Below are 26863 nucleotides of genomic sequence, written 5' to 3' on the forward strand. Positions count from 1 at the left end.
CCGGCCGAAGACAGCTCGTGAAGTAAATGATGACTGATGCACGTTAAATATGTCGAGTCACAAAGTCCTCCATATTCCCATAACAAATCGTACCTCTGGGGGGTACTGATCCAGATGTAACGCAAATACGGTATTGTTCAACCAAAAAGTCCTCCACGAAGGTCAATTTCTCTTAATACTTGTTCCAAGAGTTTCCTTGTCTTCTGAATTGGGTTCAACATTACAAGGCTACGGAGTTGAACATCAGTAGCCGTAAACCCAAGAAATTGGGTCGACTGTTCAGCGACTGTTATAAAATAAAATAATTCAAAATGAGTGAGATAAGAAGATGGCTCGAGCATCTACTTTAAAAGTGAACTCCCATGTCACCAACTGTAAATTGATATTTTCTTTCGCTTTTGTTGAAAGAGTAAGAGAATGTCTCTTACACTGGGTATACCTTACACTGGGCCGTGGCACTCGGTTATATGTACATGAAATTTAACCAAGGGGATTCCAGATTAATTGCGAATTTAATTGCGGATCCCAGAGCGGATTCAATTGCGGATTTAATTGCAGATTAACTCTCTCTCTCTCTCTCTCTCTCTCTCTCTCTCTCTCTCTCTCTCTCTCTCTCTCTCTCTCTCTCTCTCTCTCTCTCTCTCTCTCTCTCTCTCTCTCTCTCTCTCTCTCTCTCTCTCTCTCTCTCTCTCTCTCTCTCTCTCTCTCTTCTCTTTCTTTCTCTTTCTCTTTCTCTTTCTCTTTCTCTTTCTCTTTCTCTTTCTCTTTCTCTTTCTCTTTCTCTTTCTCTTTCTCTTTCTCTTTCTCTTTCTCTTTCTCTTTCTCTTTCTCTCTCTCTCTCTCTTTCTCTCTCTCTTTCTCTCTCTCTTTCTCTCTCTCTTTCTCTCTCTCTTTCTTTCTCTCTCTCTTTCTCTCTCTCTTTCTCTCTCTCTTTCTCTCTCTCTTTCTCTCTCTCTATCTCTCTCTCTCTCTATCTCTATCTCTCACACACACACACACACACACACACAGCGAAGAAACGTTGAAAAGACGTTTAAATGAAAACGAATAATATGGAAAAGAAATTGATAAAAAATGTTGTATATAAGGAGGTTTCGCAAATAATTTTTAATTTTATCATTGTTTTTTCTTACTTTTAATTGTTTTTTACTTACTTTCAAAAATTCGTTCAGCCATAAATATTAATTAACAGTTCATATTTGTTTAAAATATTTCTTAAATAATGCATAAAAGTGCAAATCATTGGTACACAAAATGATGTGAAAAGAAATATCAATCAAAAATGTACATAGCCTAGGTTTTGTGAATATTCAGAGATCTATTGTAAATAATTTTGAATTTTATTGTTTTCACCTTTTTTTTTAAAAACAATTCAGACAAAAATGTTTATTGATCATTGATAACATAATTACATTTGTTTTTTATTAGTATTCAATATGACAGAAAAATTAAATTGCTTGATTTAATTTGTCGAATTTCAGTTACATATGTTTTTATTATATAATTTGCTTTTTGTCTGATTGAAACTAAAATATTTTGTCAGTTGACAGTATTGTAGTTAATTGGGCAATTACTTGCAATGGGTTTTGCTTTCGAAATATTATTTATTAATATTACATGTTTTAATTTGTTTGCCATATTTTGAAGTTTTTTTTCATTAGGTTTTAATTGTTTTCAGTTTAAAATTTAAATGACTGGGGGGGGGGGATATGAAGCGCCATATAGGGATCGTCCGGCATCCTATAAGATCAACAATGATTTGAGTTAGTAGGGGTAAATATATATATGGGTTTACCCTTGGCGAAATTTGCGACTCATGTTTGGCGCCATTCCTGATTGCGCGGAACACCGTGGTAACAGGAATGACTGCCAAAATATAATGATATTTCAATAAAACATTGGAAAATTTCAGCAAAACATCGGCCAAAACTTTATAAAATTGCAATGAACCCGATATGAGCGAAATTAATAAACCCACGAAAATGCATTTTGAATCGAAACAAAAATTAATGAAGTAAGCACAGAAAGAAAAGGAAAAAAACAACTCACTTCTTCTTTAAGCTTGAATATCCTCAGATTTAGGTGCACCGAATTCTTTAATAGTAGTTAGATGCTGTCTAAATTTATCATGAATAGAATCTGTGTACCTCCATCGCCACATAAATTCGGCGAAATACGAATCGAAAATGGCATCTGTGGTACCAGACTGGAGATGACATTTTTTTCTAAAGTTCCTTTTTATGACTGCCCACATACCTTCGATTTTATTGACCAGAAGAAAAAGTAATCTTACCAGCCGGTATCCAACTTAGAACTAACGAACCTCTGAAATCACATATACCGTTGAACATTTAAAAATAACGCTAAAATCTAAACCAATCAGAATCACGATTGGGTTTCAGCATCGCCCAGTTTGGTGATCAACCGCGATTACAACTAGAATCAAGGGGCACCCACAAATATAGTCAACCCGAGTTAGGTTCTGCCACGTGTGCTTCGAATACGGAGATTAATCTCCGGCTAATGCCCTATACTAATTTGTTAAATAATATTGCTTCCTCGGTTTATATAAGTTTATATTATTATTTGTATTAAAATTGCTTTATATAAGTTTATAATGCTGATAATAAGTTCCTCTGACATTTTACAATCCTATCATATTCTCTCTATGTGATGTTGGAGCAGAAAAATTGTCAGCTAATCTCCAGGAAAACGATTTTAATTCTGTTCGCGAAGTGAACAAAAATGTAATTGCGTAGCAGTTATAGAGGGTTGGCGAGCCGTAACGAGCAGGGGGCGGAGCCCTCTAGTATATATATATATATATATATATATATATATATATATATATATATATATATATATATATATATATATATATATATATATATATATATATATATATATATATATATATATATATATATATATATATATATATATATATATATATATATATATATATATATATATATATATATATAAATCTATGTAACAAGATAAGTTCATTCTTATTTTTTATTTTTTTTATTGAAATTATTGTCACTTTTATTTATTTTTGAAAAATTATTATTACTATTATTTATTTTTTAAACATTTAAAACATGCAAATGAAAATAAATTATGAGATGATAACTTAGGATTACGCAAAGGAGAAGTTTCTTTTCTAATAATTTGCTTGCATTTTAAAATTTTGAAGTATTTCTTTCAGCAATTCATACTTCATGACTTACTCTAGGTCTGCTTGAACTTACTTTTTCTTTCTTTTGAATTTTAAATTAATAACGAAGGAGAAGGAGAATTTGTGATGAAAATTTTCTTCCGTGTATGGCTTCCTCTTAAGCTTTTGCCTACCTACTCTTATGGAAATAAATATTCAAATAACTGAAAGAAACATATTTACAAAATTGTAAAATTTACATACCTATATTCCTCTGCGGCTGCTGTACATTACTGCTATAATTTGTGAGTATTATATCTCCAGATTAAGTATAATTTAACCATGCAAAATGATTGTTATAGGTGTAAATAGGACTGGATAAATAGGCTCAATGTTTTGCCTTTTGCTGCCGTTGCTTCTGCTATGCTCTTGTCTTTTTTGTACATGGCATACATCTCTTTTGCACTAGGCGTTATAATCCTAAAAATAAACTAGAATTTAATATGTTGTAGTTGGTTTACGTAGCACTAGAGCTTGACAATGGGCTATTGGCGACAATCTGGGAAACATCACTGAGGATGATCCGAAGACATGCCATAATTTTGATCCTCTGAAGAAAGGATGACTCTTCTGCTCAGGTAGCCCAATGACCTGCGCGTGAAGTCGATCACTTTGCGGTAGAACAGTTTACGAGGTACCGCACTCCCTCGATCCCTTTGCAGACTGATCAAAGTGGTCACGCACCGGCACACTGACCGCAGCCAGTGATGCTTGACTTTGGTGTTCTTCTGGGAACCGTGTCTTGACGATCAGTCCACTGCGGGACCTGCAATTTAATAAAGCAAAATGAGTGAGATAATGCAAAAAGGTTAATATGTTACAATTACAATGATCTCTGTTATGCTTTTGTCAATTTACTATGTGAATAATAAAATTTGCAAATATATATGCCTGTACTTCCTCAGCTACATGTCTATGGATTTATTCAAAAATATATAAGGCAATTAAATTTTGAGGGTTAGGTAATTTCAAATAGTTTATTTTTTCATTTGTTATTTATAAGATTTAAAAAAAAATCATATTCGTATTAAAACTGGTGAAAACCAGTTTGAAAGATACTTTAAAAAAAACCAGATATTACATTAAAAAAAAAAAAAACAGATATTTTTTCTGAACTTTAATATGAAAATATCTATGTAGGTGAAACAGAACTTGCAATAAAAAGTTCCTCCTTCGGTATAGCGTCTTTTTAACTCTAAACATACCATTACCGGTCAAATGACCGTTTAAGAACTTTTGCATCGAAAATGCGTTTATCATCTAATCGTTTTTGCACATTTGACTTCATGACTTTTTCTACCAATTATATACAGTTTATATTCTATTATTGCATTTTTTTTTTTGTATTTTTTTTGTTTTGAATAATACTTGTCGTATACCTATTTCTACCACAACCGGTCATTGAACTGGGAGAACAATTTATTGCATTATAAGGTTATCGCATCAGAAATTATCATGTAATGCGTGTTCAACGTATTGCATTAGATTAGTTGCACATTTCTGTAAAGACTGTTACGTAGTTAGTTTATTCAGAATAACTGTGAATTCGAATTTCAAGAAAGTACCTAAAATTTCAGATTGGCATTTTTGTGTAAGAAAAAGTAACAAAAACTAAATGTCTTGGTAAGTAGCTTATATTTTATTTTGATAGTTTTACTTCATTTCTAACTAACTGCTAGTTTTTACCCAGAAACAATCAAGATAGCACAAGTTCTTAGAAGAAATAATATTAATTATAAGAATTATATTTCCTATATATTCTTATAGTTATAAGAATTATAGAAATAATAATAATTTGAAGAAATATGCTTGAGGAAAATGTACATTGGAAACACCCTGTACATGCAAAAAATGCGTTGAGCACTGAATTAAAAATTCTTATTCTTTTTGTTTTTAATACATAAAAATTGGCAACATACAATTTTGTTTAGTTATAATAAAGTTATTTTTCAGTTTATTTCCTTCCTAACATCCATATTTCATACATTCAATCAAGAAACATAAAGTCCGATCATTTGACCGGCTATGGTAGAAATAGGTATACATTAAATGTTGGGATGTTAAGTGTTAAGATAACACATTATTGCATTAAAAACTGATTATTAGATGAAAAGTTTTTCAAGATTTTTCTCCTTTTCCGTTCAGCGCTTGTAAAGTCCTTATTGATTTTTTTTCTTCTGTTGTTGACCGATGAATGTTAACATTGAGTTAAAATAATAACAGCTATTAAAACCGACAAAATTACGATGCGGGCTTTTCATTTATATCTCTTCCAAACACCGCCAACGAACTTTGATTCAAAAAAAAATATTTCTTACATCCATGAATTTTTTTTACAGTTTTTACAACATAGGATGGGGGGTAAAAAAAGCCACAGAGTCGCATTAAATCTGCTTTTTCCAAAAAGGTAAAACGTTCTCTAATTGCGCAACTTTCTTTCTTTTAAAATCCATGACCATTAAACTCAGGGAAGGCTTTCATTATATTTTGTTTTAATGGAAGGCGACAACAGAAGTTGCTAATGGACTTGTTTATTATTACTTTCTTTTTTCTTCTCTGTTTTGGCAGCAGTCTGTTATGATACGATCTCGACAAAAGAGGTCCAGCTGCAAAAGCGTTTTCTTGTCATCGCGATTATAATTGTCGTCAAATCGTTAACACCTCTCTTTCATACTGGTTAACTAACGAATGAGTGATTTTCTTGTGCCCCGAGACTCGTGGTTGGACCCTCTCTTCTGCTGGGACAGATGCTTCCTCCAACATCGCTGTTTTGTTCCCACGTTTAATTATATGCGGATAATTTCATACATGCGTAGCTACGTGAGAAACAGATGATCGTCTCTCTGTGAAAAAGAGTCCCTGTGATTATTTGTCCTTTAGTTTAGGATTATACTAACTTTGAAAATCTGTAAATTAATTTCACTACTAAAAGCTACACGCTATACTGCATTAGTTAGGTGGAAAATGCCAAGCAAAAATAGCTTTATTTTATTTTACAATCGTTGAACAGCCGACCCAATTTTTGTGTTTACGACTACTAATGTTCAAAGGCCGGGATAGCCTGGTAGGTAGGGCACCGAGCCCATGTCCAGGAGGTCGTGGAATCGATCCCTGCTGGCCGATGACTCCCCGTGTTGTAAATGGTAATTGATGCACGTTAACTCTGTCGAGTCACAAAGTTCTCCATGTTCCATGTGCTCTTGTCCACCTAATGTCAAGTGAATAAATAGTATGGTAATTGAAAGAAACACATTTACGAGACAATGATATTTATGTCCAGTGGTAATGTGCCATTGTTATTTATGTGCTCTATAAGTTGGTATTTGTCTTGAGCTAATTGGAAAGAATGATATGCTTTTGTCCCCTCACTGTTGTCTAAATAAATAGTCTGATGATTGAAAGAAAAACATTGGCTAAATTGCAAAATTTGAATACCGATAGATCTGTACATTATTGCTATATGTTTTGCGCGTTGCAACTCTGGATCAACTATAATTTTAATAATTCAAAATGGGCCTGGTTGGTAGGGCACTGGGCCCATGTCCAAGAGATCGTGGAATCGATCCCTGATGGCAGAAGACTCCCCGTGTAGTAAATGGTGACTGATGCAGGTTAAATCTGTCGAGTCACAAAGTCCTCAATGCTCCCATAGCAAATCATACTCTGGGGGTATTGATCCAGGAGTTTCCTTGTCTTCTGGATTGGTTCAAAATTACAATGCTACGGAGTTGAACATTAGTGGTCGTAAACCCAGAAATTGGATCGGCTGATCAATGACGGTTATTAAATGAAAAAAATAAAATAAATACTGAACTACGATGACCGAAATCAAGAGAATGTCGTCTTTCACAGGTGAATGTCAACAATCACATAGTTGCTTTGGTGAATGTCGGAAATATTTGTTATATCCAATTTGATATTAATTTATTCGTTGATATTATATTTATTCGGTATTTTAATATTTGCTGACCATAAATAGATTAGGAGAAACATCAGTGTTCGGAGTACTAGTTAAATGCATACTGGGCAGTAGCGCTTGACCTTAAAAAAACATTGATGTATGGTATGCCAGGCCGAGTAGTGACACTTAACTATGGACCTAGTATATATTTCGGACATTTACTATGTGATTGTCAACATTCACCGGTGGAAGTCAACAACCACTGATTTCGGTCATTCACACAAACACATATATTTACAATAACATATGTTTACAATGACTTGTGTTTACAATAACATAGATTTACAATTACATACATTTACAATAAAATGTATATTTTATAACAGTCGTTGAACAGCCGACCGAATTTTCAGGTTGCGTCTACTAATGTTCATCTCCGTAGCCTTGTAATTTTGAACCCAATCCACAAAACAAGGGAACTCCTGAAAAGTATTAGGAGAAATTTGCCATCGTCCATCGTGGAGGACTTTTTGTTGGAACTAACCCGCATTTGCGTTACACGGAGAGGAAGACCACAAAATTTCCCGTGGTAAGCCTGATGGAGAGGAAACTCTGACCTATGATCCGTGTACCACTGAGGATATTTTACGTCAACACTGTGGTCGGTGCGAACCGGATGCGGAATTCGAATCGATCAGCTATTGCTGGGATTCGAGCCCATTTCACCTCATTGGAAGATAAACGCACAATTCCATGAGCCACCACGGCTCAGTAAACATAATTGAAAAATATTAAGCAAGAAAATAAAATAATTTAAATTAAACATCAAATAATTTTCTGGAAAACATATTCTACTCTCCATATTCTTTTTTATAAATCTAATCTTGATCTCTCTTACATAAATAGTCCAGCACTGGATTGATCGATCGTAGAGACACCAATGTAAAGCTTCACTGTCTGCGGTCAGTAAACGGGAGGATGACCCTTTTGATCAGCCCGCATAGAGACCGAGGATGTGGGGTATCTCTTTAAACTGTTCTACCGTAAACTGTTCGACTTCGTGCGCAGGTCGTCTGGATGCCAATGCAGGGGAGTCACCTCCTCTGCAGAAAATCAAGATTGCGATTGCTTATCATCCTCAATTTCCAAGACCGCCGCCAATAACTCATTGTGCAGATCTGGTGCGAGGTAAATTAAGAATCTACCTACCTTATATAAACAAACATACACCTAATATCCAATCAGAAACAATTGCATATTGAGGGCAAGAAATTTTTGTAACAATACTTATAATAGGATACCTGCAAGTGACGCAATGTGGGCATCTCGCTCCTGATTGGTAGCTGAAGCGTGGCTTTTGTTTACGTTAGCAACTGTTCTTTCCATCCTGTTTCGAGTAAGTCAAGCTCTTCAAGTACCAATTCTCTTAGGTGACGCATTTTTTATTCCTTCACGAAGATTTTTTCTTAAGATTTCAATTCTTTTACTATATATTTCTTATAGAAAGACAGGAATGAAGCTATGTAGAACATAAACAAACTAATTATGCATCGAAGTTGCCAGGTACACAAAACAAAATATATCACTATAACAATAAAATACATACATAATAAATCTAAGTTAAATAAAAGACGTAGAGTAGAAAGAATTAGATTTCACCAAATTCCATGTGTGATACGGAGTTGTATTTAAATAACGTCAAGTTAATTTACATTCTAACTCACGTGGAGAAACTTACCTCAACACCATTTTGCTTTTGAACGATCTATGACTGAAATGACTTTGCTATGACTGAAGTCATAGGTCACATGTGTGGGTATTGTCATCATATTCTTCTTGGAGTGCAAGTACCCAATTACTATGCAATTTATTTTTAAATGTCAGAAATAAATTTTAAAAATAAAGTGAAGGAAATGAAAAACACCTGTTTATTCCAAAGCATAGCCGACGACCGTCCTGTGTAGGGGGCAGGGAACTGTCCTTGCATCAGAAAGGTTCTGGGTTTGAATCCCGGGCAAGGCATCGATGTTCTTTTCCTCTCTGTACTATCTGTCCTTACTGTGGGAGCGACGTTGGCCCACCTAATACGGTGCCCCTGTAAGAGAGGTCAATAAAATTTGCCCTGTATGTGCCTGAATAGACGGATGTTAACACAGGTGGGCATTGGGGAAAAAAAATAAAAATTCCGAAGCATAACGATTTAAACTTTCCCTTCTGAATCACTTTCGTCGTTATCCCTCTTCCAGTGGGCTTTCGAACTTGTGATTTCTGACACGATATTCTTCCTACTCGAACCTTATTACTTCAAACTTGTTGTCTGGTAATAATTCTGACATATTACGAGAATATGACATGTGTTCAAGTCACAGTCATGACATAAAAGATTTAAAAATTGTATGTTTATGACGAATTTAAATTACTAGCCATCCGCTATTACGATGATTTAGGGAAATGCTCTTACTGCTGTTCAACTTTTATAACCGTCGTTTAACAATCGTCTCAAATTTTGGGTTTACAACTCCCAATGTTAAACTCCGAAGTCTTATATAAAAGAGAATTATAATTTTGAATCTAATCCACAAGACAAGGGAAATCCTGGATCAAGTATTTGGAGAAATTTAGCTTCGTGGAGGATTTTTTGATTGAACTTATCCACATTTGCGCAACATGAAGGGCAAAACCACGAAAACCTCTCATGTTTAGCCTGATGGCAAGGTGACACTAACATATGATCCGTCTGCCACTGAGGATATTTTAGCGTCAGCATTGTTGTCGGTGCAAGCCGGATGCGGAATTCGTATCAAACAGTCATCGCTGGGATTCTAACCCCATTCTCCTCATCTGAAGGCGAGCCCTCTATCCCCTGAGACATCATCAAAAACATAAAGGAAATAAGGTATCGCACTCAAGAGTGACTCAGCCCAAATTTGAAATCTCTTCTAATTCTGTTCATAAATTTTGAGCTACCCTTCTTCCGTTTTTTACTGAAATAAAGTGCAGTAACCTAATTTTATTATTAAAATCGAATAAAGATTGTAGATTTGCATAAAGCAAAAAAAAAAAAAAAAATTATTCATTTTATGAAATTTGAAAGGAATAATCCTGAAGAATCTTTCGAGTTTCTCTTCTGCCTTCGAAACTACTGACTTAACAAAGACAAGATTTTTTTTCAAATTTTTTATACCCCGAATTCAACTTTTTCAAAAGTAAAATTTTACACATCTAATTTTTTTGTCATTTTATTTATTGCTCTTTCTTAGAAAATAAAAGGGTTTTAATGTCGTATGCATACATTGCCCATACCGCTCCTCATCGCTTGTCAGCAAAAATAATCAAATCTCACACCCTCCCCCCACCTCAGGTGGTAACATAATATTTGAACTTCAATATATGAAGAAGAAAAAATTATCACAGTAATATAGTATAAAATAACGCTAAAATTAAATGCGTTCAGCATGAAATATATATATATATATATATATATTCAAATGAACTTACATGTGAGTTTATTTTTCTGTTTTTCCTTTATATTTCATTTTATGTTTTTACGTGTTATTTTTATTTATTGTGTTCTATTTTATTTGCTGTAATTTTTGTAAAAATTTTTTGACTGCTCCTCACACTATTGTATTGATATATTTTGCTTTGGCTATATTGATACAATATTAGAAAGCACTCTTTTTTGCGGATATAATTGCGTGGGGTGATGAAAAGATTATATCTTTTATTTTCCGGATTTTTTAAAAAAAAAATTTTTTTCTTCATATGTCTGTATTTTTCCTTTGTTTCATTTTCATTTTGAGCTTATTTTATGAATTCTATTTATATGCAGCTTACGCGCAATAAATGAAAATTATTGTTTTTCTTAATTTTCCTCGTGTTTTTTTTTTTGTATTTATTTATTTTGCTATATATATATATATATATATATATATATATATATAAACACAAATTAACATGAAAAACATGAATAAAATAAAAATAAAAAACTAAATGGTAGAGAAACAAGAATGGTATAAGCAAATAGTCGTTGTCAAGACACGGTATATATATATATATATTTTACAGTGTTTTCACTTCAGCGCGAGAACGCGAGAATCTCGCATATTTTTTCCCTTTCTCGCATTTAAAAATTATTACCGCGAGAAATTCGCGCATTCTATAAATCAATTTCAAAACTCGCGAATTTCTCGCATTTTGGAAAAAGCTTCGAATTACGCCATTTAGAATGAAATCCGTTTCACTTTTCTTCCTGGATCTTTAATTATTTTCAACATCTGCCCCATTATCTAGCTTCCCTATTTACCAGTATTGTTCAGAACCTTTTCGAACTACACACAACTTTACACAACCACGGAACCCTTTTCAGAACACATTTCTCTGCAACCTCTTGTTTACCGTAGGTAAGGTTTCTTCATGTAAGACGTTCAAATGTTTTATGCACTTATGTAAGATGGACAAATACCTTGTAAAGGCAAAATCTTCTATGATGATGCACCTAAAATATTCAATGCTTTAAGAAATAGAAGACGTTAAAAATGTATTATAATTAAAGAACTGATTTTTTTTCAAGAGTTTTTGTGTTTTTTTAGTTTTTAGAAATCTCACTTAACTTTTTGAAATCTCACCCTGTTTTTGAGAAAGGGTGAGAAATTCTCACCCATTTTTTTTTCTGTGATGAAAACACTGTATATATATATATATATATATATATATATATATATATATATATATATTTGGGATCCAGGAAAAATTCTGATTATATATATATAATCCATCTCTTTATTCTAATAGATGATATCATAATATTAGGCTTAGCTGTAGTAGAAATTTCACAGCTTTAAGCTTGCGGTATAAAATTTACATAGTACATAATCAAACGAATTGAAAGGAGGCGGTATATTAGAGTTGTAAGCTAGAAATACAAGCACGTAAATGGGGAAACGGTCTTTTTGAAATCACAGATTTGCGTGATTTCTTGTACACGACCGTGCGATAAGTTTCTCCCACAACCATCTGACTGGTAACAGATCGCCTAACCTACTGAATGAAAAATATTTGCGTGCCGCGTAACTCACCAATAACTTTGTTCAAAGGCGAAATTGTTAGCGATAAAAAAACAAACATAGATATCCCCGACCGATGTTTTTTAATGTTTAAATTGACATCGAAATATCGAAATGCGTGTTACCATAACGCAAACAATTTTGTTCCTACTTTTGATCGAATTTAGCGATAGTTTCATCAAATAACAAGTTGTTTATTTATTTATTTTTTGTACTCATTGATGATGAATGGGTTGGTTAACAAAAGTATAACTACAGTTTCTTTAAAATTACACGTTGCATTTACTGTTGAATAATATAATACGTAGTGCGCATTTGCTGCGAGTTTGAAGGCGAACTGATGTTTGAAAACAATAAGTTTCTGTTCTTTTTATTTATTTATTTGAGGTAAATTCTTGAATAAAACTAACCTGTAACACATTATAATTTTATTACTTTGCAAAGAAACTAGAATGATATTTATGTTTCGAAAAATAATTATACGTTTTAATTTGGTTAATATACCGTAAGAAATGCGCCAAAAAAGTATTCGTTCAAGTTCCAAAAGATATTAGTGATGCGATATCGTTTTAGAATTTGTCAAGAACTGAAAAATAGAACGCGAAAAAGGAAAACTAAAGCTTAACACTAAAATAAAAAATGGCGATTAAAAGGTAGAGACCATTAAAGAATCCCTCACATGCAGATGACCGAGACACCGAGATGTGTAATTAATTTACGAATTTATTTTTCGATTTTTTTTAAAAATCATAATGTAAAAAATCTGCAACAAATAACATTTGATTAGAATATATCTTAACTAAAGCATGTTTATTATTGCTGAGGTATACAGAATATATTATAAGGATAAAATAATATTGACGACTTTAGCATATTGGAATTCAAAGAAAACAGAAATAATAATTTCGAATCATAAAGCCAAAAACTTTTATTTTTATTTTTTTACACCGGCATTGCCATTCTACAAAGCTAAACTTAGTAAAAACAAAGACAATAATCATGAACACTAGAGCTGCTACATAACCACCGAATTCAATGTTGGGTAAATAAATCGCTTTTTATTCACGCCATTCTAATTAATTAATAAAGTGAATAAGAAATCGTTTGCTACAGCTATTATTCCATGTTGGAAGATTTTTGAAGAAAGAAAAAAAGAAAATGGCCTTATCTTTAGGGTTTCTGTCGTTGCTCTATGATAACTGCTTATTGAAGTGAATTGGCAATTATTATTCTTTATGAAAGTGGCGGCATTTAAGGCAAGAGGAGACCACCTATGAGAAACGTGTCGTTTCAAAATCTGAAAATAATAGTTGAATATTCCCCATCTTTATAACAAACATCAGTTCCAGTTTAAAGACAGGAATCTTTTTTGCATTAGATAACTATCATTTTCGAGATTTATAATCTTCTTTTGAGAGATTTAATCGTGACCACTAAAAATAAACTATATTAAGCCTTTTTTTTCTCTTTTTTTCAAACATTTACTTTATTTTTTCTTAAAGTGTTTCTCCTCTTGTGGTCGAAGTCAACCATCAGAAAAGGAAGAATAATTATTATACTTTTAATCATGTTTATTTAGTTTTCTCATATTAATTCTTCATTTAAAATGGTCCCGCAGTGGACTGATCTTAAAGACACGGTTCCCAGTAGAACACCGAAGTCAAGCATCACTGGCTATGATCAGTAAGCGGATGGGTGACCACTTTGATAAACATGCTTGGGGACCAAAGGTGCGTGGTATTTGTCCTCGTTAAACTGTTCTACCGTAAAGTGCTCAACTTCACGCAGGTCGTCAGGCTACCAAAGTAGGGGAGCCATCCCCTCTGCAGAAGAATTGGCCTTTGTGGAGGACTTTTAAATGGGACTAACATGCATTTGCGTTACGTGGAGTGGAAGATCACCAGAACCTCCCCCGGTTAGCCTGACGACAAGATGATTCCAATCCGTCTACCACTTAAGATATTTCACGTCAGCACTGTGGTCTGGGCAAGCCGGATGCGGAATTCGTATCAACCAGCCATCGCCGGGATCAAACTCCGGTTCTCCTCATTGGAAGGCAAACGCTTTATCCCCTGAGCCATCGCGGCTCAGCATGATACATTGTAAAATATTGTTAGCTGTTTTCTAAAAGCCAGATTATTTAATAAACTTGATGTACTGCCAAATAATGCGATTGTTTTTCAAAAGCCGGGTTATTGAATTAGCTTACGACGCATATCTATGTTACCGCTGAGGGTCGAGAGCCGTTACTATGCAAATTACCTGGCTAATTTGCTCACTAATTCGACTATTAAAGTGCGTAATCAATAAATTGCGTGATTCTGACAACTAATTTGTTAATTTATTGATTAGATTCTTTGTATATTGAAAAATAAATAAATGACGTAATGTTAATATTCTTAATTGTAATAACATTTTAAATCTTTTGATTCTCTGTTTTAAATATTTTAAGGTGACTGATGATGGATTCTATCAACTAATGTATTGATTGTTCGATTGTAGTTTCTCGATTCTTTTAGATATCGAAAAATAAATAACACTATGTTAATAACAATTACTTTAACGAGTGCTTAACAGATAATGAGCCGATTATCGATGTAGTTAACAGATAACCCTGATAATTTCAGAAATGAAACAGTTTTATGGTAAATTAAGAGTAGTTAATCAGATCATTAGCTAAATAATCTGCAAAGTAACTGATTTCTATACATTATCGGTAACATGCAGGAGACGCTCAAATAGTTCTTTCAATAGATTCCAACAAAGAAATAAAGAATATGTGATTTAGAACAACAACATATGGCTCGCAGTTATGGAACTGTCCATGTGGAAGAGGGGGAAATGACCGGAAATAAGTAGAAATAGAACATTATTTTTGTTCTTTCATTAATTTTTCCAAATTTCAACTGGGAATTTTTATACATGTATTGTCTTTGTGCAACTTAATAAATAAAATTTAATAAATCAATTTATTAATATTATATTGCTTTTATGAAAAATGTTCATTCTGATTTAAAAAAAATTTCATATCCCGGTCGGAGCCGTGGTGGATCAGGGGACAGAGCGCTTAGCCTTCCAACGAGGTGAACCAGGTTCGAATCCCAGCGATTGCTGTTCAACACGAATTCCGCATCCGGCTTGCACCGACCACAGTGCTGACGTGAAATATCCTCAATGGTAGACGCATTATGGGTTGTACCATTGACTTTGGTACTGTTCTGCACCCGAGATTTCATTTTTGTCCTCACAGCTGAATCATTATTAAACATTTAAAAAAAATTTTATTTATTTTTGAAAAACGAGGGAAATACAAATTCATTTATACGATACATTATAAATAACATTAGTCCAAATTTTAATGAAATCCATTGAGTGTTAATTTCGATAGATTCCTTCAATTCGACATTTATTTAACACCAGTTCTAACTTTGCACTAAAATCCATTGAGTGCCAATTCCCATAGATTCCTTTAATTCAAAATTTATATAAGGAAAATTAGGAAAATATTCCTAATTTTGTATTATTCCATTGAGTGCCGATTCCCATTGAAACCTTTAATTCAAAATTTATATAAGAAAAATATCATTTTCAATTTTGTATTATTCCATTGAGTGCCGATTCCCATAGAATCCTTCTTCCCATAGAATCCTTTTATAAATTTCTATGGGAGTGCCGATTCTCATAGAAATTTATATATGGAAAATATCATTCCTAATTTTATATTATTCCATTGAGTGCCGATTCCCATAGAATCCTTTAATTTAAAATTTATATATGGAGAGTATCATTCCTAATTTTGTATTATTCCACTGAGTGCCGATTCCCATCGAATCCTTTAGTTCAAAATTTATGTATATGGAAAATATCATTCTTAATTTTGTATTATTCCATTGAATGCCAATTCCGACAAAATCTTTTTATTTGAAATTTATATAGGAAAAATATCATTTCTGATTTTGCGTTATTCCATTGAGTGCCGATTCCCATAGAATCCCTTAGTTCAAAATTTATATAAGGAAAACATCACTCCTAATGTTGTTGTATTCTATTGAGTGCCGATTCCCATAGAATCCTTTTAATTCGACATTTGCTTAAAGAGGAAAGAAAATATGTTGTTGCGCGACGAGAATATTTACGGAACAAAAGAGGTATGTGTAAGCAGCTCTCGTTTTAATGAAAGGGTCGACAAGTAGAAGCATGTTGTAGCAGCTACAAAACGACGCCTTTTGTATGTTGACTTATGAAAAAAGAAGAATTAAGAGCATATAAAAGTGAAGTGAAATGAAGGCACTCACGACCGATGCCGCCGTATTATTACGGTATGTCAAGAGGTGAGAGCGCCCATTCTAGCGCCTTCAACTACTCATTATTTATTTACCCACCCCATCTTCCCTTTAATAAAGACCCGGCAAACACGATCAGCCACATTGTTCACTCAAGAAGGGTTTCTTTTTTTTTTTTTCCTCCAACTTTTTTGGTCGAGCTTTTATGTTATTGAGCAACCCCTCTTTTCAACCCCTCGCATTTTTTTGAAAATTTCCAGTAGCGATGACAAATAGAGGATGTATTATTGCCCCCCCCCTTTTTTTTCCTGCAACATTCCCCCCTCTTCCCTGTTTTTGCCAAAAAGGTGTCTAAGGTTTGTTATATGGCAGTCTGTTGAAGATTTGGCTTTTGATGGATGGCTCTTAAAAATAAATCAATTTTTGAATCTGGAAATTATGAAACTAATTTACTATTCTGGGGTTAGTTCCCACCCGATTCAATTGATCAACAATACAGTTGGACTTCTATTTAGCGAACTTCCATTTCTTCGTGAAATAACTTCCAAATACCGAAGTAAATTTTCAATTTAACGAACTTTTCTTTGAGATCCACTTTCCCTAGTTCCCTAAATATTTCAGAACATTTCAAACTTGTTAACGAACTTTATGGGGTAAATGATCTTGAATTGATTTTCGCAGCCACTTAACTTTCAGTGAAAGCAGTAAAATCCCTTTTCCTTTTTGTTTGCATTTTATACAGGAATCCGTGCCAAAAATTTATTTAAGAGAAAGCATAGCAGAAATTTCTAAAGCATGAAACTATGATGTTACAGTACGTACTATTCGTAACAGTTTTGCTAAAGTCTGCTCCTAGAATTGGTTAAGTGCGGAAGACGAGGATGATATTCCTTTAGAAGAACTTAAAAAATATGGGTACAGCTAAGAGAGAAGACAACGAAATTAGCAATGATGTACTGATTAATGATTTTCTTTTTACTGATTCTGAACCTGGCAACTGCAGAAACATTAACTGAATCGGATATTTTGGACAGTGTGAAGAATAAAAACAATACAGCAATAAATTGTGAGGAAGACGAAGACAGAAATGATGAAGAAACCACCAAACCTTCGTATGATAAAATATTAAAATCATTTGAAACAATTCGATAGTAGATAATAATTTACAAGATAAAGATGTATCAATTGCTATTTTAATTATGTCTCGTGTTTATGAATTTAAAACCTGTTCTGTATTGTTTAAGTAATTCAAATGGTAATTTTCTATTTAACAAATTTTTCATATAAGGAACTTTTTATCGGGATTTAGCGACTTCGCTAAATAGAGGTCCGACTGTAATGATTGCTTAGAATGTTTTCTATTCCATTCTTAGAATGTGTCTGAACGATAGATGAGTATATCTGACAACAGAATGCATGCTTTATTTCCCCGCTAAAAAGAACTTTTTACAAAGTGACATTTCGCTCATTTTCCAAGTTACAGTTATAAATGTGCACAAAATGTGTTACGTGCTTAACTTAAAAATATAAGTTACATTTGTATTCTAACCACTGAAAGCTAAATTTATAATCATTCTATCTCCCTGTGGAACATATCAACCATTGAAATTTCTAATTGGACGCTGAAAACCTGTACTGGAAGGCAATACAAGTTTCCGTCCTTTCTTGTCAACTACAAATAGAATTTATCTTCATTCTAAATTTCGGTTACTTTCTGACATAAACTAAGGTAGGGTAAACTAACCAGTGAAGGAACACTTAAGCTTCGCTTGCCTTTTAAAAAATCCTATTAGTTCCAAAATTCGTAATTTTAGTTAAATGACAGTGTACTAATTGCAAATCATGTAAAAAACTTTTAGAGAACTTACATAATATTGTTTTAAAGTTTTGGAGGTTCAAATAACTTTTTAATGTTCTTTATGAATTTATAAGCCATACAATTATTTAAAAGCAACCCTATTCTTGAAATTATAACATATAAATACTTGGAAAATGTTAACTTTTTTTTGTAATCATGAATTGAAAATTAAAGTGTCAACGTATTAAAACATACTTTTCATTCACTGGGAAATCTATGCCCAGTAAAGCAACATGCCTATTCCCTCACTGGTTAGAAGTTGTTTTTCGTATTTTTAACATACTTTTGATGCGGAACATCACTAAAGGTACAAGAAAATTAAAGTTTATCTTTTATTTTCATTAACTTAGAAAAAATCCCAGCAAAGGAGCACTTGTTCCTTCACTGGTTTTTCATAGTTTGGTGATCCAGTGAATAAACACCCCCTTATCTCAGTACTTTATTATGCTATGGTGCTTAAAAAAAAAAAAAAAAAAAAAAAAAAAAAAAAAAAAACATAACTTCAATAACTATATTTTGAAATTTCTTTTTCACAGTGAGAAAAATAAAACTGTTACATGCAATTAATTCCACTTCAAAATGTAAATACAAACACTCACCTTATGATTTTTTCAAGGAAACAAATTGTTGCAGAGATAATAACAAATTCAAAAATTTTTCCAGAGAAGTCTATTTGACCAGGTAATCCAAAACATTGCTAGATGACTTCCTATTGTTTGGCAGTAAGCTATTGTTACCAATCAATCTAAAGAAAAACTTTCAAATTATTATTTTTAATCAATATAATATGAAATGTTCCTTCACTGGGTAGTGTTCCTTCACTGGTTGGTTTACCCTATAAAGGGAAAGAAATATGAATCGAAAATTACTTAAAAGGAGAAAATAGTTTTATTTTTCCTATCATAAGAAGCAAAGCGTAAGGATCATCACTTTCGTAAAAACTTTTCTCTGTTCTTTCCAAAAAGGTGTTTAAGGTATGTAATATGGGCAGTCGTTGAAGATTTGGCTTCTGCTGAATGGCTCTTAAAAATAAATCAATTTTTGAATCTGGAAATTATTAAGCTAATTTACTATTTTGGGACTAGTTTCCATCCGATTCAATTGAATAATAACATTCTCTTAGAATGTTTTCTATTATATTCTTAGAACATATATAAGCGTATGATATCTTAAATAGATATAGAATATTAACGTATGATATCTTATGAACGTGAACGAATTTATATCTATTGACTTTTAACGAATTGAAATCTCTTAAATCTCCATGAAATGTTATCTCTTAATTGTTAGCGAATTGGAATTACACCGAATTGATAGTTCTTGAAGGTTAAGGAATTTCATTCATATCTTTTGCAGTTTTAAATATAAAGTTTTATCTATTGAATCTTTAGAATGTTGACGAATTGCTATCTCTAGAATTGCAGATCTCTAGAATATTAACAAATTTATTCCTCTAGAATGCTATTAATTTATTTATATGAAAATTTTCATTAACAAATCCAGAATGCATTGCTGCTTTAAAAAAAAAAATAATAATAAAAAATAAAATAAAAATTTAAAAAAACAGTTTCTAGATCTAAAAAGGTGTTTTTTACTAAGATTTGTTTTAAAGTAATTTTTGTGAAAATAATTATTCATCAATGTCATTTAAAAACAAATTGATTTTCAGTACAATAAAGCAGAGCTCCTTTGGAAAATATTTAACTAAATTATATTTCTGGGCTGGCGAATATTGGCCAAATCTTTTTTCTTTTTTTTTTCTTTGAAATGTTTTTAATTCTATTCTTAGAACGTATTTGTATGAGCTGCTGAATTGTTATCTCCTTAATGTTAAGAAATTGACCACTGTTCAATCTTAACGAATATATATTTCTTGAATGATAGCGATTTTACCTTTATTTAGTGTAAATATCTCTTAATATTTAACGGATTTATTTTTCTTGAATATCAACAACTTGCTATCTCATGATTGTTAACGAATTTATATCTCTTAAATGTTGACGAATTTATATTTCTTGAATGTTAACGAATTTATATCTCTTGATTGTTGACGAATTTATATTTATGTTGTTAACAAATTTATATTTCTTAAATATTCGCAATTTCCTATCTCTTGATTGTTAACGAATTTATATTTCTTGAATGTTGACGAATTTATAATTTTTGAATGTTAACGAATAGATATTTCTTGATTGTTAACGAATTTATAATCCGAGCATTGACGGATTGACCTCTCTTCGATGTGAACAAATTGATCACTCATACATGTTAACGAATTTATAATTCTTGAATGCTAACGAATAGATATTTCTTGATTGTTAACGAATTTATAATGCGAGCATTGACGGATTGACCTCTCTTCGATGTGAACAAATTGATCACTCATACATGTTAACGAATTTATAATTCTTGAATGTTAACGAATAGATATTTCTTGATTGTTAACGAATTTATAATCCGAGCATTGACGGATTGACCTCTCTTCGATGTGAACAAATTGATCACTCATACATGTTAACGACCTTATAATTCTTGAATGCTAACGAATAGATATTTCTTGAATATTAACTGATTGACATCTCTTGGATGTAAACAAATTCATCACTCTTGAATGTTGACGAATTGATATCTCTTGATTATCAATGCCTTGCTATATATTGATTGTTAACGAGTTTATATTTCTTGATTGATAACGAATTTACATTTCCTGAATGTTAATAAATTGATGTTTCTTGAATGTTAACGAATTGTACACTCTTGACTAATAGCAAATTGATCACTCTTGAATGTTAACGAATTGCCATCTCTTCACTGTTAGCAAATTTATCAAATTGCTTTCTATTAAATGTTTACGAATTGTTATCGCTTGAAAATTAACGAATTGATGCTTGTTGAATATAAGATGTTATTTATATCGTATGAACCAGAGAAGTTAAAAAATTAACTTTGGGAATTTTGAGTCAACATCATGACTGCTCATAAAAATAACAAAACAAAGTTAATGAATTTTTACAACCCCCAATCTTTTTGTTACGATTTTTTTCTTTCTTTTTAAAGTTGATACTCCTTTTGTTATATTCCTTCGAATACATCATCCCTTTTCTGCCTCGCGAAAAAAAAAATCATGAAACTTTTTTTTCTTTTTTTTAAGTGTTTTTAATTCTTCTAACCTGAATTAAAAACAATTCGTAATTTATTATTATTGATTTGTACTCGTAATATTTTTAAAAAAACAATTGTTAGTATAAGCTATTAGTTATTTAAATGAAAAATATCTCTACTACAATATTTCAGTATTTAATGAGAAATTTCAAAAAATTATGTAAAGAAATTCTTTGCGTATTTTGTTAAGAAATTATTAAAGTACTTCGCAATTAGATTTTTACGACTATTATTATATACCACTATTATTTATACTATTCTTTGTTACTTAAACTATTCTTATAATAGGATACGAATATACGAAAATATGAATACAGAGATTTCTAATATATATTTAATCGTTGGGGTAAAACATAAATGCAGAGAGTTTTGAAGTTGCAACATTGTATTTAAAAAAAAAAAAAAAAAAAAAAAAAAAAAAAAAAAAAAAAAAAAAAACAATAAATACACTTAAATATTTGCAGAAAATATTAATGCAAAAATTCCTAAAATTTCTAATACTTAAATATTGAAATTTTACCTTTATATTAGGATACGAGATTATGATTTGAAACATGACTGCAGATAGTTTCAATGCTATAACATTGGGAGCAAATTTTCCTACAGAAATTTGAAATTCTGTAACACACGCAGAAAACAGAAATAGAGAGATTTCCAATTATGCAACTCAAAGAGAAAGCATGAAATCAGATATTTCCAATAATGTAAGTAATAGTGGAGAAAATATAGAAGCCAGAGATTTCTAATACTGTAATAAAAAGGAGAAAAAAAATGAATGCAAAGATTTCTAATGATATAAGATTGGAAGAAAATATAGATGCTTAGATTTCCAATACTGCAACGCTAAGAGAAAATATGAATCCAGAGATATTTAATAATGTAACATTAGGAGAAAATGTGGAACTAGGGATTCGAAATTACAAGGAGAAAATATGGATATAGAGATTTTCAACACTGTAACAGAAAGAGGAAATATGAATGTAAAGATTTTCAATGTAATGGGCATAGAGATAAAATGAATATAGAAAATATGGATATAGAGATTTTCGATACTGTAACAGAAAGAGAAAGTATAAATGTAAAGAGTTCCAATGTAATGGATATAAAGATAAAATGAATATAGAAAATATGGATACAGAGATTTTCAATACTGTAACAGAAAGAGAAAATGTGAGTGTAAAGATTTCCGATGCAATGGATATAAAGATTAAATAAACATAGAAAACATGGATATAGAGATTTTCAATATTGTAACAGAAAGAGAAAACATGATTGTGAAGATTTCCAATGTAATGGAAATAAAGATTAAATGAATATTGAAAATATGAATATAGAGATTTTCGATACTGTAACAGAAAGAGAAAGTATAAATGTAAAGATTTCCAATGTAATGGATATAAAGATAAAATGAATATAGAAATTATGGATACAGAGATTTTCAATACTGTAAAAGAAAGAGAAAGTATAAATGTAAAGACTTCCAATGTAATGGATATAAAGATTAAATGAATATAGAAAATATGGATATAGAGATTTTCAATACTGTAGCAGAAAGAGAAAACATGATTGTAAAGATTTCCAATGTAATGTACATAGAGATTAAATGAATATACAAATTATGGATATAGAGATTTTCGATACTGTAACAGAAAACAAAAAATATGAATGTAAAGATTTCCAATGCAATGGATATAAAGATTAAATAAATATAGAAAATATGGATATCGAAATTTTCAATACTGTAAAAGAAAAAGAAAGTATAAATGTAAAGATTTCCAATATAATGGACATAGAGATAAAATGAATATAGAAAATATGAATATAGAGATTTTCAATACTGTAACAGAAAGAGAAAACTTGATTGTAAAGATTTCCAATGTAATGTACATAGAGATTAAATGAATATACAAACTATGGATATCGAGATTTTCAATACTGTAACAGAAAGAAAAAATATGAATGTCAAAATTTCCAATGTAACATTGTGAGAAAATATAGGTGCTGAGATAACACAAGAAACACAAAGAAAAAATATGAATGTGGATATTTCCAATACTGTAGAAGAAAATATGAAAGCAGAGATTTCTCATACTGTAATAGAAAGAGATGATACGATTGCAGAGATTTTCGATGCAGAAAAACGGTCTATCTATAGCGGCGAAAGTTCCACCACAGAGAGGGGAGCAAGTTCTATCAATGGGCCGCCTACGAATCATCTTCCTCCGCGTCAATCGTTCTCATCATTTCTCGTCTGCGCCAATCGGGAGGGTGTTTTCGGGAGAGGTTTCCCATCCTTCATGAATCACGCACCCTCATCTCTTTTTTCTTCTTTTTTCTTCTTCAATTTTCCTCGTTTTCTGTCTTTTAAACGTCTTCTCAAAAGTCAATTCTTTTTTTTTTGTCATCTCTCTTCAAAAATATAAATGCTACTCTCGCTTCTTTTATTAGTTATTCAATATGATTATTTTTTTCCTACAATTTTTAATTCTTTTTTCAAACATGTTACCCGCAGAAGTGAAGAAATCAGCACAGACTATAAAAATTTTATTTCTTAAATTACCTTACCTGATTTGCAGACTACCTGCCCATTACCAAATATTTATTTTTAATAGTTAATGTGCAGGATATTTGCAGAAACAACAGTAACGTTTCTGGACACTTAAATTAATCCATTTATTTGTAGATATCTAAGAAATAACATACTATTTGATAGAATCAGTCGCTTTAAAAATTATAATAAAAAGAATCAAATGGTAAAAATATTTTATTTTGTTTTATAATAGTCGTTGAACAACCGACCCAATTTTAGGCTTACGACTACTAATTAATAACTCTGTAGCCTTGTAATTTTGAACCAACCCAGAATACAAGGAACTCCTGGATCCTCAACCCTAGAGGTATGATTTGTTATGGGAACATGGAGGACTTTGAGACTCGACAGATTTAACGTGCATCAGTCACCATTTACTATACGGGGAGGGAGTCTTCGGCCGGCGGGGGTCGAGCCCACGACCCCTTGGACATGGGCCAGTGCCCTACCGACCAGGCTATCTCAGCCTGGTAAAAAAAATTATTGCAATTAAAGAAAATTTACTGGTGTCATTTTTTTTTCAATGCCTTAAAAATATAATTAATTTATGCAATGACGTACGCCTATGCAATATGATTGAATAGCCTTTTGGAAATCAACAAATAGCATAATTCTTTTTAAACAACAAAACAAATTTCAATAGTTTTATATTCTGAAAAACTTAATTACGGCACCTTCTATTCTGACGGCTTTAATGTGATACTATTAAATGATATTTAATTGATAATTGTAGACAGAGTTTATGCTCCATTCAGATCATATTTTTTGCTGATGAATTTGAATATTTTTCTCACCCTTTCATGTGTCTGAGTTTAAAGGAATTTTCCACATTCTATTGTACTAAAGCGTCGAATAGGGTTCCATTCTTTAAACATGAAAATATGCAAAATTGATCAAACCGATTTCTATTGTCATGTGTCTATTGTCTCTCCCATACTTTGAATACAGTCATTGACAATTTTGATTTGATTATTTGAATTAATGCAGAATATTATGAATCAACAAGCACTACGAATCCTGCAAAAGAAGCCATCAAAATATTATCTCGTTTATATTATTTTACTAATTATTAATTTCTTGATAAATTCTTATTCTACTTATTTTTATTAAAAATAAGGACATCTACTTACTACATAAAAATAGTGATTTAATACAAATTTGCTTAAAAATTATTGAAAGATGTGAAATAAACGTAACTAAATATAAGGTAATCATAATTTTCAGATTAATCTTAGGTGGTCTAGATGGCGAAAAACATTAAACTTATTTATATAGTGACAGAAATAAATAAATAATATTATTTACTTGCTCGTACGTACAAGTTAGTTGTAGGCTGACAAATAACAGGATTTATCTGCAGCAACAAGCTTCAGATATTCAAATTTGTTCGCAACTCTAATAAAGGCAGAATATTATTATAAAATTAAGCTAAATACAACATGTGTATAAAAAAATTTGAAATCATAAAGTGTTAAAGAGTTATGATCACGGAATTTGTATGTTTTATTCAATAATTTTAAACCAAGCAAGCAGAGTTTTCAAAAAAAAAATTTCTAATTATTCTTTTCATTTAAATTTTCTTTGCGCTGTGATAGCATTCGCTGCAGTATTGGGCTGATGGCTACCAGAATACAAGCATTCAAGTACAAGTTCAGTACACAACTATCAAGTACAAGTTTAATAAAGTAACCATGATTACAAAAAATTTTGATTGCAGTTAATTGTAAGACATTTACGCACAATACAAATTACATTCTTATTGTATTATTATTATTATTATTGTATTATTATTATAACTTGTTATTTTACAATAACAAGTTACAATTGTTATTGTTCTACAATAACAAGTTTCAATAAAAACTAACTTCACCATAGAATTTGATATTTTGTGATTTAAATATTAGCACTTTAAAGAACATTATTACAGGAAGCGAGAAAAAAAAATTAAAAATTAATTCAGTATTATTGAAAAAAACATTGAACCCGTACTGTTTGTTAGTTTTTTATCTTCGTTTCAGTGGTATTAAAAGTACTATATCCCAATTTTTTTGACAAGCAATACTGTTAAATTTTGTTTATAAAATATTAATATTTCTGTTTCTAAATCTGTTTCAGTATTAAACTTCACTTTATGTTATACTCTACTATATGAATGTTAATAGAATAGCATTAAATGTATAATTTATGTTTCACAAAGATTAAATTGTATTCACATCTTATACTGATTACTTGTAATGAAGTAATCATAATTATTTTACTATTAGAAACTATTTGACTATGGTTATTTTGAATCAAGTAATCATTATTTCTTGCAATCATAAATTATGATTATTTTAAGTAATCATGCCATCAATTATATTTATTTATAATTACGATTTCAATTATACTTGTATATGATTGAAATGGTTTGTAACTATTATTCTATCATGTGACTTTAAAAATCATTAGGAATCATAGTGATTTGGAATCAAATACGCATTATTGCTTGCACTCATAAATCAAGATTATTATTGGTAAGTATAATTATCAGATATCAATTATGACTATTACGATTAAATTTATGCTATAAACAGTGATTGCATCGCTATCATTATATATTCATCATTTAATCGAGCTACTTTAGAAATCATTATAAAATTTCTTTAATTACATTAGGTCCAATTCTGGTGTAATACTAAAAGTTGCTAAAGCTGTGAAATGATTTAAAATTGCATTACTGAAAATAAGTGATTAAAAGCAAGACGAACCCGAAAGTCCGCCACTAATAAATACCTTGTCAATTT

At 31.3% G+C, this 26863-nt stretch overlaps 1 long non-coding RNA gene across 3 annotated transcripts in view; it reads right to left on the minus strand.

Moving 5' to 3' along the window:
* The window catches only part of LOC139425973 (uncharacterized), an 86080-nt gene that overhangs the window by 45377 nt on the left and 13840 nt on the right, over positions 1-26863 (minus strand). Inside the window, exons 2-3 of one of the 3 annotated variants that reach the window (XR_011637179.2) lie at positions 9046-9216; positions 3146-3986 (exon numbers count right to left, since the gene is read on the minus strand). The exons of 1 other annotated variant lie outside the window; for it this stretch is intronic. This is a non-coding gene — a long non-coding RNA (uncharacterized LOC139425973). Of the gene's footprint in view, positions 1-3145; positions 3987-9045; positions 9217-26863 lie in introns of those variants that run through there. One more of the 3 variants, XR_015435662.1, reaches the window with a different exon arrangement.

The sequence above is a fragment of the Parasteatoda tepidariorum genome, chromosome 7 (assembly GCF_982258835.1).
Source record: "Parasteatoda tepidariorum strain Cologne lab strain chromosome 7, Ptep-v5.0, whole genome shotgun sequence".
Taxonomy (NCBI): domain Eukaryota; kingdom Metazoa; phylum Arthropoda; class Arachnida; order Araneae; family Theridiidae; genus Parasteatoda; species Parasteatoda tepidariorum.